At 37.7% G+C, this 14,276-nt stretch overlaps 1 protein-coding gene across 8 annotated transcripts in view; it reads right to left on the bottom strand.

Annotated features, from left to right (window-relative positions):
* The window catches only part of ADCY4 (adenylate cyclase 4), a 166,801-nt gene extending 161,641 nt beyond the window's left edge, over positions 1-5,160 (bottom strand). The window contains exon 1 of one of the 8 annotated variants that reach the window (XM_053702263.1): positions 5,013-5,160. The gene's annotated coding sequence lies outside the window, so the exon portion shown is untranslated. Of the gene's footprint in view, positions 1-2,157; positions 2,271-2,538; positions 2,664-3,902; positions 3,974-4,676; positions 4,699-4,777; positions 4,979-5,005 lie in introns of those variants that run through there. The other 7 variants (XM_053702262.1, XM_053702264.1, XM_053702268.1 and 4 more) reach the window with 7 other exon arrangements.
* Positions 5,161-14,276: the final 9,116 nt, after the last annotated feature.

The raw sequence follows: 14,276 nt of genomic DNA on the forward strand, positions 1-14,276 counted from the left end.
AACCTTTAATTTAAAAGAGTTTAATTACAGACACATAATCCTTTTTTGCTAACTGAAGTCCTTCTAGATTGTCAGTTCATAGGTCAAGAGAACATGGTGCACCTGAGTTAGTGGGGTATACCATTTCTGAAGGGAGGGGGTGGGGAATGTATTTGTGTGTTTCATGCAGGCAGGTCCCTGGAGATACAGGAACGGAAGAGAACTTTGATCTGAGATTCCTACGTGTTGGGAAAGAAAAGGAAACAGAAATAATGAGAGGTAGAAAGATAAAAAATAAGTGATATTATGACAGACCTAAGAAAAAAAGATTTTTTTTTATGAAAAGGGAAATACATTTGTATTGTAGTGCTTGAAATCTTTTAATATTCACTGGGCAAAATTGACCAAAATGTATCGGTAGTTTCAGTAGCTATATTAAAGGGACATTGTACACTAGATTTTAATTTGCATAAATGTTTTGTAGATGATCCATTTATATAACACATCTGGAAGTGTTTTTGTAAAAACGACGTCATACTAAGCCCCAAAGTATTAGATGTATACTGTCTTTTTATATGCAGAGAAGGGGGGACGGGGGGAGGAGTGTCTTTTCATTCTGTGTTCCCAGCTCATTTCAGCGGGTGTCCCAGCCTAACCTCATCAAGAGTGCTAAATTGGTAGCTTCTAAGTATGTTTTTAAAAGGTTTTATACTGGATTTTTATAACAGTATCTGTGCATATTCTCCTTTATAATAGTGTCTATATAATTGGTGTATATTGTCACTTTAATCTAGCAGGTGTTTCACTAAATAATAAGAAGCTGAGTGAACTTGCCCTGAATAACAGAGAAACAGGCGAGGCTAGAGAAGGCATTTGGTGAGTTTTGCCCACTTCCTGATTCAATCATAGTGGTTCTGGACTGGTATGTAGCTTTAACCATATCCCTAGAGTTGGTATGTGGTTTCATGGGTTTGATTAGGTGCATAAAAACAGTGGCAACTTTGTGTATCTCTGAGAGTGTAAGTGCTAACATGTAAGCCAAGTGCATAGAGAGCTCATATGTGTTTACATTGTCCGGGTTTTCTTTCAACAACATTTTTTTAAATGCATTATAATTTATGGCTTTTGAATGATCACTTTTGCAGATTTAATGTTGCTAGGTTCTGAATTACACAGCTGTGCAGTTATGTAGATGTCAGCATCTTAATCCCGGGTTTATGTCGTTGATTACAAGTCCTGTGTATAAGCTCTCGGCTCCATTATTGTGCATCTTTGTTGTACTAGTGTCTGAATACCAGGAATAAAAGATTCTGATTTCTCTTAGTCCCTTCCCCCTTTCTGCTTGATTATGAGGCTATTTCCAAGCTCTGTCTTGTGTTAATGCCATTAATAAGTTCTGGTTGTGTACTCTGCTTCACCACTAATGGGAAAATTCTGCAAAACATCTCTATACTACTAAACATTCTTTACCGCTTGTTTTTTAATGAGCATCTCACTTGCATTATTAACATATTTCCTACACTCTAACTGTAACCACTTCAGAATCAAAAGCCTAAACCTGCTTCCCCAATCTAAGAGGCCAGTGTTCCTGACACCCCTCCACCAACTCACATCTCCATCCATAAGCTCACAGTTCTCCCCACTATCAACTGCTCAGATGTCTTCTCCTCTATTGTCAACTCACAGAGCCCTCCCCTAAACAACTCACATACCTTTGTTATCTCTTATATAATCAGACATCCCCAGCAGCTCAGATGCCTCCCTCTCATCAGCAGTAATTCAGTTGTCTTTTCAGTCAACTCAGCCCGCCCAAACACATGCTCCCAATCCCATACAATATCAGCTCTAAAGCCCCCACAACATCATCATATATAGAGCTTTGTACCAATAGTTCACTTTCCCTCTCCTCACCCATATTAAGCAAACATATTAGATACCCCAGTACAACAAAATGCTGATTTTATTTCCCTCTCAGTTTTGATCAACCAATCTCTGACTTTCAATGTTAGATCACACATTAACTCTTGCACATCCGTTCAGATGCACCTCTGGTGTCAGTTTAGGTGCCCTCTCATAAAATATCTCCAGACTTACTCCCATGTATTTTCTACCTATCTAGATCAGGTGTTTGCTCATCGGCACACAACATTAGATTAGGGGTCTTCCCTTTATAATTACCAGTCAGGGGTTGTCTTCTTCCAGCATATTTTGATAATGAAATGTAATATGTTCAGAGGTAACCTGTAGATGCACAGGTGAGCAGAAAGGGTAATAGACACATAAATAATTCTTCTTTTAGAAATATGACGAAGAATAATACAGCAAGGAAAGGCAAGATTGCTTAAGATATACATTTCTTCCCTCAGGGGTAAGCATAAACCTTTTGTTAGTACAATGAGGTCAGCTCAGACACCCATCCCACAACATTAAATGGAGCACTGATTCTTTTCCCCCAAATTCAGCATAGCATTCTCATCTTTAATCGTCAGCTCTGAATCTGCTCCCTCTTATCACTTAATTAAATAGCTTCTCAATCAAACAGCAGCTCAAAACACCTACCCCCTAAAATCATCTCAGATCTTCTCTATGCAGATTCAAACCTTTTCTTGCTCTTCTTTGCAACCCTCTCTTCTCTGATCTTCCCTCCAGGTTACCATTCAAAGTGAGTCTTCAAAGCTTTAAATCCCTCCCAGCCCTCGTCCTCGTATTTGTGCATAATTAGCCTTTCCCTGTCTGCCCCCCTCAGTCCTACTGCTCTGGGTGTGCACAGTCGTCCTTTCCTGTATGTCACTCTGTATTGTCTGTGTGTCTAACCCTCATCAGTCTGTCCCTTTCAGTTGTTTAGCCCCCCCCCATGCTTCCACAGCTAATTAGTTGTCATTAGTAGAGTTTATTAGTATTTTCCATCTTTGTTTCTTGTCTGATGTAGCTTCCTGTGTTTATTAACTCTTTCTGTGCTGCTTCTTCTACGCTGTACAATGCCAGTGCTAGTTCAAACACAGCTCTGCCTTTTCTTCTCCATTCCTATACTGGCTGACACCTGCTCTTCCAGTGATAGCCAAAAACTTAATTCTGCACAACTGTTCATTCTGCTATTCCCTTGTTAATTAACAACTTCATGATACACACTCTGCTTTTCCAGTCCTGATTGATGAGCTTTTTTCCACCCATCATCAAACATGTTTTAATCCATTGTTGACTGACACCTGAGTCTGCGACACAACACACTATACCACAGTATGCTGCTATACCAGTTGTTACAGGTCCCTTTGTCATTTAGCAAACTATAACATACTATTGCAATGTTAGGGACACTTGTACTATCACTTGTTGCTATACCAGGACTAACAGATACCTCCATCCATTATATAGAATATTTTTTAGTGCTACCTGAAGACTCAGGCATGAGATACAACATAGCCTGCTATTTCTGTGCTTACAGTACAATCTCATTTTTATGGCTAGGTGACTCCTCCAGCACAAATACTTTGCTTCTCTGGTACATATTGATAATTGTAAAATAACATACCCTGCTATTTTAAGCCTATGCAACACCTTCATGCTGTAAAGCAACCTGTATATACACAGGTGACAAACCATAAGCCTCTATTCCAGTGCATAGACACCTAGAACAGAAAATACTTTTTTTTCAGCACAACATATACATATTTTACAGTATTTCCAGTGCTTAAAATCACAAGACCACAACATTGCTATTCATTGTAATATGAACAACTCTCTTTTTTTCCTGTGCTTAGAGACAGCCACAGCACAAACTGTCCTACTCTTGTGTTGTTTAGAGAAACGTGCATTATACTTTCATCAGTCATGTAACACAACATACTTTGTATCACCTGCATCACATTACACTCTGCTATACTAGACTACTTGATACACCAATATATACTTTTTTTTAGCAATACCTTCCTCTAATTCTGTATCTTCCACTCCTGAATCGCCCTGCTCCTCTCCTGTAATATCAGTGCTGATGCTGCCAGCGAATGGGGGGGGGGGGGGGGGGGCTGGTGGAATGAGATACAGCCACAAATAGTAATTATGTGCTGTTTTGTCCACACAATGACAAATCAGAGGACATGTGTCTATGGGATGGGTTAGGTTTATTAGGATGTACAGCAAAGCTGTTCTTGGGGTTACTAGATAATATCACCCCCACCCAAAAAAAATACCTTAACACCTTAAAGTACAAAGCACAGACCAGCTGTATAATATATTTGATAGGAAAAGAGATATTGACAAAGCAAGAAAGTTGTCAGCTAACTTCAAACCTATAACATCAGAATGGTTGATTTTTAGCTCACTGGATGGGGTTTCACTATATACAGGCTAGATCAGAAAGGAGAGATCGGACTGTAGTTACTAAATAAAAATCATGAAAGATGCAGTGCTGTGTAGGTGACTCAGAAGAAATTGGTAATTATACCCATATCTGCTACAGACATTTCAAAGGGATGTCATTGGGAGAAAAAAATAGATGGTAAAAAGGAAGGCAGCTAAAAAACAAAACAGTAGGTAAAGAGAAACATCAGACACAAGAGATGCAGACTGGAGAGACACTTGAGCAGTTTAGAGAGACAGATTTGTAAAGGACAGAGTGATAATCAAATATGCAGTGATGAGACAGCTCTGGCCAGAAGCCACAAGATGCAGCCAATTTATCTGTGCTGATTTTTAATTACCAGATTAATTTGGAAATGAGCCAGGAGGAAAATAACATCAGCTCCCTCATTCCATTTTAACTCTCCTTTTCCACTTAGTTTCTCTCCTATGCAGCACTTACATATTGAGAAAATGTTCCACCAGCTAAGGATATTATAACTTTATTTTTATCCTCTTGTTTCCTGGCTTTGTCCCATTTTTTGCTGGTACATTTTGTAGTCCTATTTCTTGCCCAAAGAACTCTTTTTCTTGCTTGTATAAATATATATCTGAGTTAATACCTGACCAGTACAGAGACTGCATTTTCTAATCCTACAGAGACCTACTAAAAAAACAAAAAAAACCTCACCTCTCACCTGACAGGAAGGAGGGAGGGGAGTGAGTGAGACGTCCTGGGCTTAGTCAGCACTCTACGTCAAGGTGTTAGGAACATCATCTGCCTGACACACGCGCCCGCTCCTGACAGCTAGTGGCCTCTGGAATGAGGTAAAACCAGTCACTGTATTAAAAGAAGGCATAAGCTTAGTGCCTCTCCTGTGTCTATTTTTAACCCTTTGTAAGCCAGCTGGAATTCTGGAAAAGGTCATCAGCTGCTGGGGTGGCAGTAAGGAACTACGGGTGTAAGGTTGCCATGCTTTGTCAGAGCAGTCTACGGAATGAAAACAGAAAGGAGTCTGTAGACAGTTTCAGTGTGGTGTAATGAAGCTGCAGTCAGCTACTCAAAAACGGATTAAGGAAATAAATGAAAATCTTCAAGACAAGCATGAATCCCTGGTTTGGGTAACCCTTTATGTACTAATACAATTGGTTGAGAAGCACAGATTTAGTCGCAAGACAGCTGTATAATTCTGCAATTAAACTGACTGAGGATTTCCTACATATCTCAGTGTTGATCTCCTTTAACCCCCTTTCCAGTGTACTCCAGCAGATCTATCCAAAACTGATTTACTTATGAGACAACTTGCCATTCATTTCCAGCTATATTTGTAGAGTGATGTGTGCAAATTAAATCACATGGTTCCAAGGACTTTCAGGTCAGATCAAACAAATCTAAAACAGCATTTGTCTGATGTGTATAGAGCCTGTCAGAGGCTTAGCACATCCATCCACTGTACAAAGGGGATCTTATCAAGCACAAGGATTTGCTGTTTTGAAGATTTATGGAGAATAGGAGCAGGAGAAAAAAAAATAATAAAAAAAATAATAATCAGAAATGTGCTTAAAAATATAGGATTGCACAATTAAATTTTAACATAAGTCATCTTTGCAGTTGAACCCAGTTGTAATTGGATACCAAGAAGCTTTTTAAATGATAGTTTTTGAGAGTAGCCTGTAAATAAGAAGGAGGGGGTTTTAACTTCAACAAATAACATTGTCAAATAAGGCTTGCTTTTCCCATTCTGGTTATCTTTTCTCAGAGCTGTGAAGTCACAAACGTCTAGATTACGAGTTTTGTGCTAAACGCCAAAAAAGTTGCGTTATTTCACTCTCTATAGTGCTGCCATTACAAGTTACTAAAAAAAGCCTCCTTGGGCTGTGTGTTCTGGTGCATTAAGCTCCCTACCGCACAAAAGCCGAGGGCTGAGTTTACATGCTCGTGCACGCTTTCCCTCATAGATATCAATAGGGAGAAAGTGTTAGAAAAAAAAATAACACCTGAAGTGCGGAATGGCGATCACCGTAACGCAACCCCATTGATATTTATGGGGAAAAGAATTTTACATTTAAACCTAACACCCTAACATAAACCCCAAGTCTAAACACCCCTAATCCGCCGCTCCTCAACATTGCCGACACTAAATAAAATTATTAACCCCTAAACTGCCACTCCCCGACACTAAATAATTTATTAACCCCTAAACCGCCGCTCCCTGACATCGCCGACACTAAATTAAAGGTATTAACCACTAAACCAACGCTCCCCGACATCGCCACCACTAAATACATTTTTTAACCCCTAAATCTCCGGCCTCCCACATCACTGCCACTAAATAAACCTGTTAACCCCTAAACCTCCGGCCTCCCACATCGCCGCCACTAAATAAACCTATTAACCCTTAATCCTCCGGCCTCCCACATCGCCGCCACTAAATAAACCTATTAACCCCTAAACCTCCAGCCCCCCACATCGCAAAACACTAAATTAAACTATTAACCCCTAAACCTAACACCCCCCTAACTTTAAATTAAAATTATAACTATATTTAAATAAATAAAAACTTACCTGTGAAATTAAAATAAACATTAAACTATAAATTAACCTAACCTTACTATTCTAATAAAATTAAAAAAAACTACCAATTAAAAATCCTAAATTGCAAATTTAAAAAAGACTAATCCTGCGAAAAAAATTAAAAAAATCTAACATTAAAAAAAAATAAACACTAAAATTATGAAAAATAAAAAACACCAAGATTACAAAAAATAATAAACGAAATTATGAAAAATAAAAACAATTACACCTAATCTAGTAGCCCTAAATAAATAAAAAAGCCTCTCCAAAATAAAAGCACCCCCTAGCCTACAATAAACTACCAATAGTCCCAATTATGTCCATTTAGTGTGTCATTGCCGTATATTGTTTTATATTTCAGGTATGTTCTTTGACTATGTTTATCTTATTCCTTTTGCCGGTATCAGTTACAAACAGAAAGTCATTTTGTAGTATGTTGCAGGATACATTTTCTGCATTTCAGTTTCTCTTAGAACAGTAGAAAATAAACAATAAAAAAAAATAATTAAACTACCTAGTCCATATGCACAATTACACATTTTGGACCAGATTACAAGTGGAGTGCTAATTAACGATTCTGCTTGAGCGTTAATTAGAATAGGGCTCCAATGCACTTATATATATGTCTATATATGTATGTATTTATGTGTATATATGTCTGTAAATAACATATATACACATATGTATACATATATTGACACACACACACACACATATATATATATATATATATATATATATATATATATATATATATATATATATATATATATATAGACACAAATATACATCTTTAGACATCTATAGACTGGATTACAAGTGGAGCGCTAATTTATTGAGCACCCGTAAACGGTGTAGTGGCGTTCTTAAAATGGGTCTCTTTCACTTGGACTATATCAGCCTTTCATTAATAAAAGTCATGAAAGGCTAAGTTTAAATATGATAAGTTTAACTAAAAGTTAAAGGGACAGTAACCACCACTAACATCACTATCTAATGTAAAAATCCATAACCACACAATCATTATTCACATACCCCCAATAGTGAACAACAGCAGCAGCCATAAATATTCCTAATGTATTCATCGATTTCTATGTCTCCAAAATGGCACCCAAACTCCTCCTCCCTCTAACATCCTTCTCAACATTCAATATTTTTTTCAATGCCTCGGCTCGTTCCAGAGGCTTTCAACTATATCACCACGCAGTGCAGATGACATAGTAACGCTACTCGCATGGCGATGCGCATCGCATTGTGTTTCCCTGTCTTAATTTCTAGATTGTAAGTTCCCATGGGAATAGGGCCCTCAATTCCTCCTGTATGTGTTTGTAAAATGTTGTCTTGTCTCTTACGTGTTTGATATCATTGTTTTATTTACATGAATTTTACCCACGGACAGCACTGCAGAATATGTTGGCGCTTCATAAATAAAGTATAATAATAATAATTGCTGGATAGACGTTGTATTTCCCTGTCTTCATTTCTCCTAGACTTTGCGCATGCGCAAATTCAGCGAGTCACATGACAGACGATCTGATCACGCAAGCGCAACAGTCTTTGAACGGACAGAATAACTTATTTGCGAGTCGCTTACTAGAGGGGAATATCGAATCAATGTAAAAACGCTGGTTATTTCTACTGCGAGCTTGTGGTAGCAATTAGTGCTCCAAAAATCAGATCTCTGGTTAATTTTCAAAATGTGCTCCAATTGCCCCCAAAATACAGTGTAGTGTAGTTCCTAATAAAATAAAAAATCTATCTTTAAAAAAAAACAACAAACAAGTGCAAGAAGCATTTATGAGTGGTTAAAGTTGGCAGGTGTGGGGTGTCACTGAAAATTTCCTTTACATAGCGGCTATGCAGACTGTGTTATTCCTGTAAATATATATGTATATGCACATATAAACTCATAAATATATATGTATATGCACATATAAACTCATAAATATATATGTATATGCACATATAAACTCATAAATATATATGTATGTATTCATAAACATATACTGTATATTTAAATGTGCTGTCCATCGCTGTGCAACTTACCCCTTCCCTGCACTAGGTTCTCATGCCGTGTCTCACGGCATGAGAGCGAGGCTCCCATAGGAGCCTATGGAAGCGCGCATTCGCATTGTATCATTGTAACTATACTTTGTAATGTATTTTTCATGTGTTTTGTGCAGCTTTTTTGTTTGTTAAACAGTTAACCAGAGCTCTGAAATTGCGGTAATCATTCTAGCGTATATCACTATTTCCCTCAAACAATTGTGTTTACTTTCAACTAGTAATACAAGCAACAAGCACAACGATCGTAAACACCCACGGTAAACCCCTTATCACTTGCGCACAAACGTTTGCGCTCCACTCGTAATCTGGCCCTTTATGGGGATTTATGGCATAACATATCTAAACAGGCTAAATTATAGCATTAAAACCAAGGTAAAGGTTCTGCTCTGTGAACGAAGAGAACTGTATGTACAGTATGTGTAGTTGTAATGTAGTACATTAAAGGACCACTCAATGCAGTAGAATTGCATAATAAAAAGACAATGATTTAACACCTACTCTGAATTTCAAACAAGCAGTAGTTTTTTTTCGGACATATTTATTTTCTGTCCCATTTTGCCGCCTCTTGTATCATGTGACAGTACAAAAGATAGTCGCACCACCAGATTGCTTTATTGAACAAATCTGTGAACTTTTTGGCAATCTGGTGGTGCGACTATCTTTTGTACTGTTACCTTCATTTGGGGGTATTGTGCAGTGTCCCTTAGTGTGCACACTGTGTAAATCCCAGGTGCTGGATCTTTGGAACTTTTACCTTGTATCATGTGACAGACATCAGCCAATTACACACTAGTATACGTATACCCTGTGAGCTTGTGCACATGCTCAGTAGGATTTTGTTGCCCAGAAAGTGTGCATTCTCTATCTGAATCATAAAAGTTTATTTTGACTTGAGTGTCCCTTTAAGTAAAACTCTGGTGCAGGTGCTATTATACAGTTCTTCTTAGATGGAATATGCAGGCATGATTAGCTGTTTTTAAAAAATGAATCTTTAAACATCCCTTACAAAGGTATCTAAACCATTTATTACAAAAAGAAAATAATACGGGAACAACCCGTGACGGCTTTAATGTGTAAGAATTTGTCTTTAAAATAGACTTTGCCTTTTTGTTTAAATAAAATACAGACAAACTGTTTTTAAGAGTTAGTGGATTACACATCCCTGTCTTTATTTTATTCCTTTCTCCCAGGGTGCCAGTCTCTAATTTCTCTCACTGCTGGAATTGCCACTAATTAAAATCTCTCCAAGCTTTGAGACCTATGATAGCTCCCAGAATCCTCTGCTCTACTCCATCTGCTAATGAATAAGGAACAGAGGTAACCCTGAAGTTGGAACGGCAGTGGATGCAGTGAGGCTTGAATTGTGTGTATGTGGGTGGAGGGGACTCTAATGAAGGAAATAAAGAGGGAGTAGACAGTCTCAGTTACACTCTTTTAATGCCGTAGATTCTATTAGCAAGTGTCTGTACTGCCTTAGAAATAAGTTAACTGTCACAATAAGTAGAGAAATTCAAAGGTGATCAAATATAAATCTGCTCACTGGCTAAAAAAGGCACCGCTTGCAAAAATACAAAGCAAAAAAATATTAGAAGAGCAAAATGCATTAAAAAACACCCATAGTAGATGTTACAGTATCCTCTTTTAGGTAGAAAAATGTTAAATTTGATTATAATGTTGCTTTCATTAAGGTTTATTGTTTGTTTGTTTTGTTTTTTTTTTGTAAAATTGGTGTGATTTAAAAAAAAAATTTCTGTTCATATGTTTTTTGATCATATTGTGAAGCTGTTAATAAAGTTTTTGTGAAATTTTATTTAATCGTTATTAATATGAACTCATTTTTCAGATCCTAACTTTTCATGACATTTAATACTGGAAGGGAAGGTTTTGTGTGTTGCATATTTCGGGCAGAATTGGCACAGAACCAGTATCCTCTCCTCACTTATCCTGCATACATAATTCAGGAAAGACACCCTAAATTTCACTAGCAAAGGGCTTACTGCCAATACTCTGCTTAATGAGCACTTTGTCCAGATCTTGGAGCCAAAATGACCCTCCTCCCCTTCATCCTGCGTTCTCTCTGGCAAGGTGGGAGCTGACCTCTAACCCCCGTGTCTATGGGATGAAAGCTGTCTTCATGGATAGATGGGGTTGTTTCCTGTCTGAAAGAACATCATAGAGGGGGTGTGATGAGAGTGTAGAGGCACTTTGTTTGTCTAAGCTTTTATCACGGTGCCAGGCATGGTATCAGCAGAACAATAGTGGATTAATTGGCATCATTTATCCTTTGCCAGCACTGCAGAAGGATAGAGTCTCTGCTCAAGTTTCTGCTGTGATGTTATTTCACTATTTCAGAGCCAGAATAGGCTTCTGTGCAACACAGGATGTTGCATTAATGGGAAGTTCTGAACTGAGAAATAAACACAATACCTCTTGGAGACAGAAAGCTTTTGTAGCAAGAGGGATGCTAGTTTATAAGTGGTGGAAAAGTGATAATTTGCAGGTGTTGAGTATCAGGAGAGTGTAAAGCTCTAGTACACACAACGCTGAGTTTCTGTAAATAGCATACCCCCCCCTTTCATCCCCGATAATGGTCCTGTTGGGAGGGGTGGGGGTGAGGAGAGTTCTGTGTCCTTCCTGTCATTGTGTATGAGCAGCACACGCCTGTGCCTGCATCACTGCTATTTCCCTTACCGGCGCTGGTTAACTGCTGCATTGCCATAAAGCCATTATCCCGAAAGTTTTGTTTCTGTATAAAGAACACTTAGGTCTGGATTACAAGTGGAACAGCATAATATAAGCACTTTTGTGTGCTGACATTTCTCAAGTTTAATCAATTTGCTTTTATTTCTGCTCTCGCATTAAAAGTTAAAAGTCTAATGTTTTGGCCAGATTACGAGTGGATTGCAAAATTGCGCTTCCGCGTGCCCAATATTTATGCTACATTCATAATACCAGCGCACTCAAATGTGATCTGGTATTAGCAGTTGAGCACAATGCAAACCCGTCCTCGCGTTCACATTGCATGGAAACTTTGTGCTCACGAGAGCATGCTTCCAATGGGAACCTCATTCTCATGCCGATTGTCACGCCAGAGAACCTAGCGCAGCGAAGGGAATAAGTTGCACAGTGATGGGCAGCAAAGTTTAAATATATATTTGTGTTTGTATAACCCCTTAAAACTGCTTCGTACAGTTATTATTATTTTTTTTTTTTTTTTAAAGATGGTCATATATATGTATACTTTTATTTTGGAGGCAATTAGTGAACATTTTTAAACTTAACCAGAGGTCTGACTGGTTACTTAACGTGAGCCCATAAACAGGCAAATTTGCCCGTTCACAGGTGCACGTTAAATTTGCCCTCCACTTGTAATCTAGCCCTTAATGTTTAATGTCTCTTTAAGGCTTTTTTCCTGTCTGTATATCAAGCAGAGAAATATTTGTGAATAACACTGAGATGACGTCTGTCTGTGTAATTCAGAATGATTGTCTTTTGTCTATAATACTTAGTGACCTTTTTATGTCTGCATATTATTCCAAATGCCGTTATCTGTCTAAACCTCACTGAATGTCTATTGCCTTTATATAAGTGATATAACATCTTCTCTCTGTGTTTAACTGAGGAATATGCTTTACCAAGTAATTCATTGTTCACTATAGTTAATACATGTTCCTCTCATTCCACTATATGTGATATTAGGACATGTTCAGTAAAGCTGGTTGGGTTGTGTGAACTTGCAGATCACAGACCTTGCAGTTTGCTTTTTATCTGACTCCATTCTTACCTATCCCACATCCCGGCCACCTCTCACCTCTGTCCCCATGTGCAGCAAACATAAGGGATTAAATTCCCTATTAATTTGCAATGCGTAACTAAAATAAACCCTAACTTAACCTAATTTAACTTAAAGGGCCATGATGCCTAAATGTTGAAACACTTAATATTGATGCAGTATAGCTGTAAAACGCTGACTAGAAAATATCAGCTGAACATATCTATCTAAAATAAGAAGATATTTTACCTCAAAATATCCTAAGTGTTCACATCCCATTGTAAAGGACTTTAAGCATCAAATCAGTATGTCTGTCCTGGGACAGGCAAGGGAGTGGGCCTCGTGCACACTCAAGTTATTTCCTTATTAAGTTTAAGGAAGTTTACTATGAAATCTCATGAGAGTTAAAGGGACATAAAACACTTTCGGCTAGATTACGAGTCTTGCGTTAGGCTTAAAAAGCAGCGTTGGCCGGTCCCAACGCTGCTTTTTTACGCCCGCTGGTATTACGAGTCTTGCAGGTACAGGTGTACTGCTCACTTTTTTGGCCAGACTTGGAAATACCGCAAATCCACTTACGTTAATTGTATATCCTCTTTTTTCAATGGGACTTGCATAGCGCCGGTATTACGAATCTGCCAAAAATTGAGCGGTACACCCTCTCCTGTCAAGCCTGGTACCGCATTTTAAAGTCAGTAGTTAAGAGTTTTACACTACAACGCCATAGCATAAAACTCTTAACTAAAGTGCTAAAAAGTACACTAACACCCATAAACTACCTATTAACCCCTAAACCGAGGCCCCCCCTACATCACAAACACTAAAATAATTTTTTAACCCCTAATCTGCCGAACCGGACATCGCCGCCACTATAATAAATATATTAACCCCTAAACCACCACACTCCCACCTCGCAAACATTAGTTAAATATTATTAACCCCTAATCTGTCGTCCCTAACATCACCGACACCTACCTACATTTATAAATCCATAATCTGCCATCCCCAACGTCGCCGCCACTATATACTAAAGTTTTTAACCCCTAAATCTAAGTCTAACACTAACCCTAACCCCCCCTAACTTAAATATAATTTAAATAAATCTAAATAAAATTCCTATCATTAACTAATTCATTATAGTGTAGTGTTAGGTGTAATTGTAACTTAGGTTAGGTTTTATTTTACAGGTACTTTTGTATTTATTTTAACTAGGTAGTTTATTAAATAGTTAATAACTATTTAGTAACTATTCTACCTAGTTAAAATAACAAACTTGCCTGTAAAATAAAAATAAACCCTAAACTAGATACAATGTAATTATTAGTTATATTATAGCTAGCTTAGGGTTTATTTTATAGGTAAGTATTTAGTTTTAAATAGGAATTATTTAGTTAATGATAGTAATTTTATTTATATTTATTTAAATTATATTTAAGTTAGGGGGTGTTAGGGTTAGTGTTAGACTTAAGTTTAGGGGTTAATACATTTAGAATAGTGACGGTGACGTTGGGGGTGGCAGATTAGGGGTTAATAAATGTAAGTAGGTGT

The sequence above is a fragment of the Bombina bombina genome, chromosome 2 (assembly GCF_027579735.1).
Source record: "Bombina bombina isolate aBomBom1 chromosome 2, aBomBom1.pri, whole genome shotgun sequence".
In the NCBI taxonomy this organism is placed as follows: domain Eukaryota; kingdom Metazoa; phylum Chordata; class Amphibia; order Anura; family Bombinatoridae; genus Bombina; species Bombina bombina.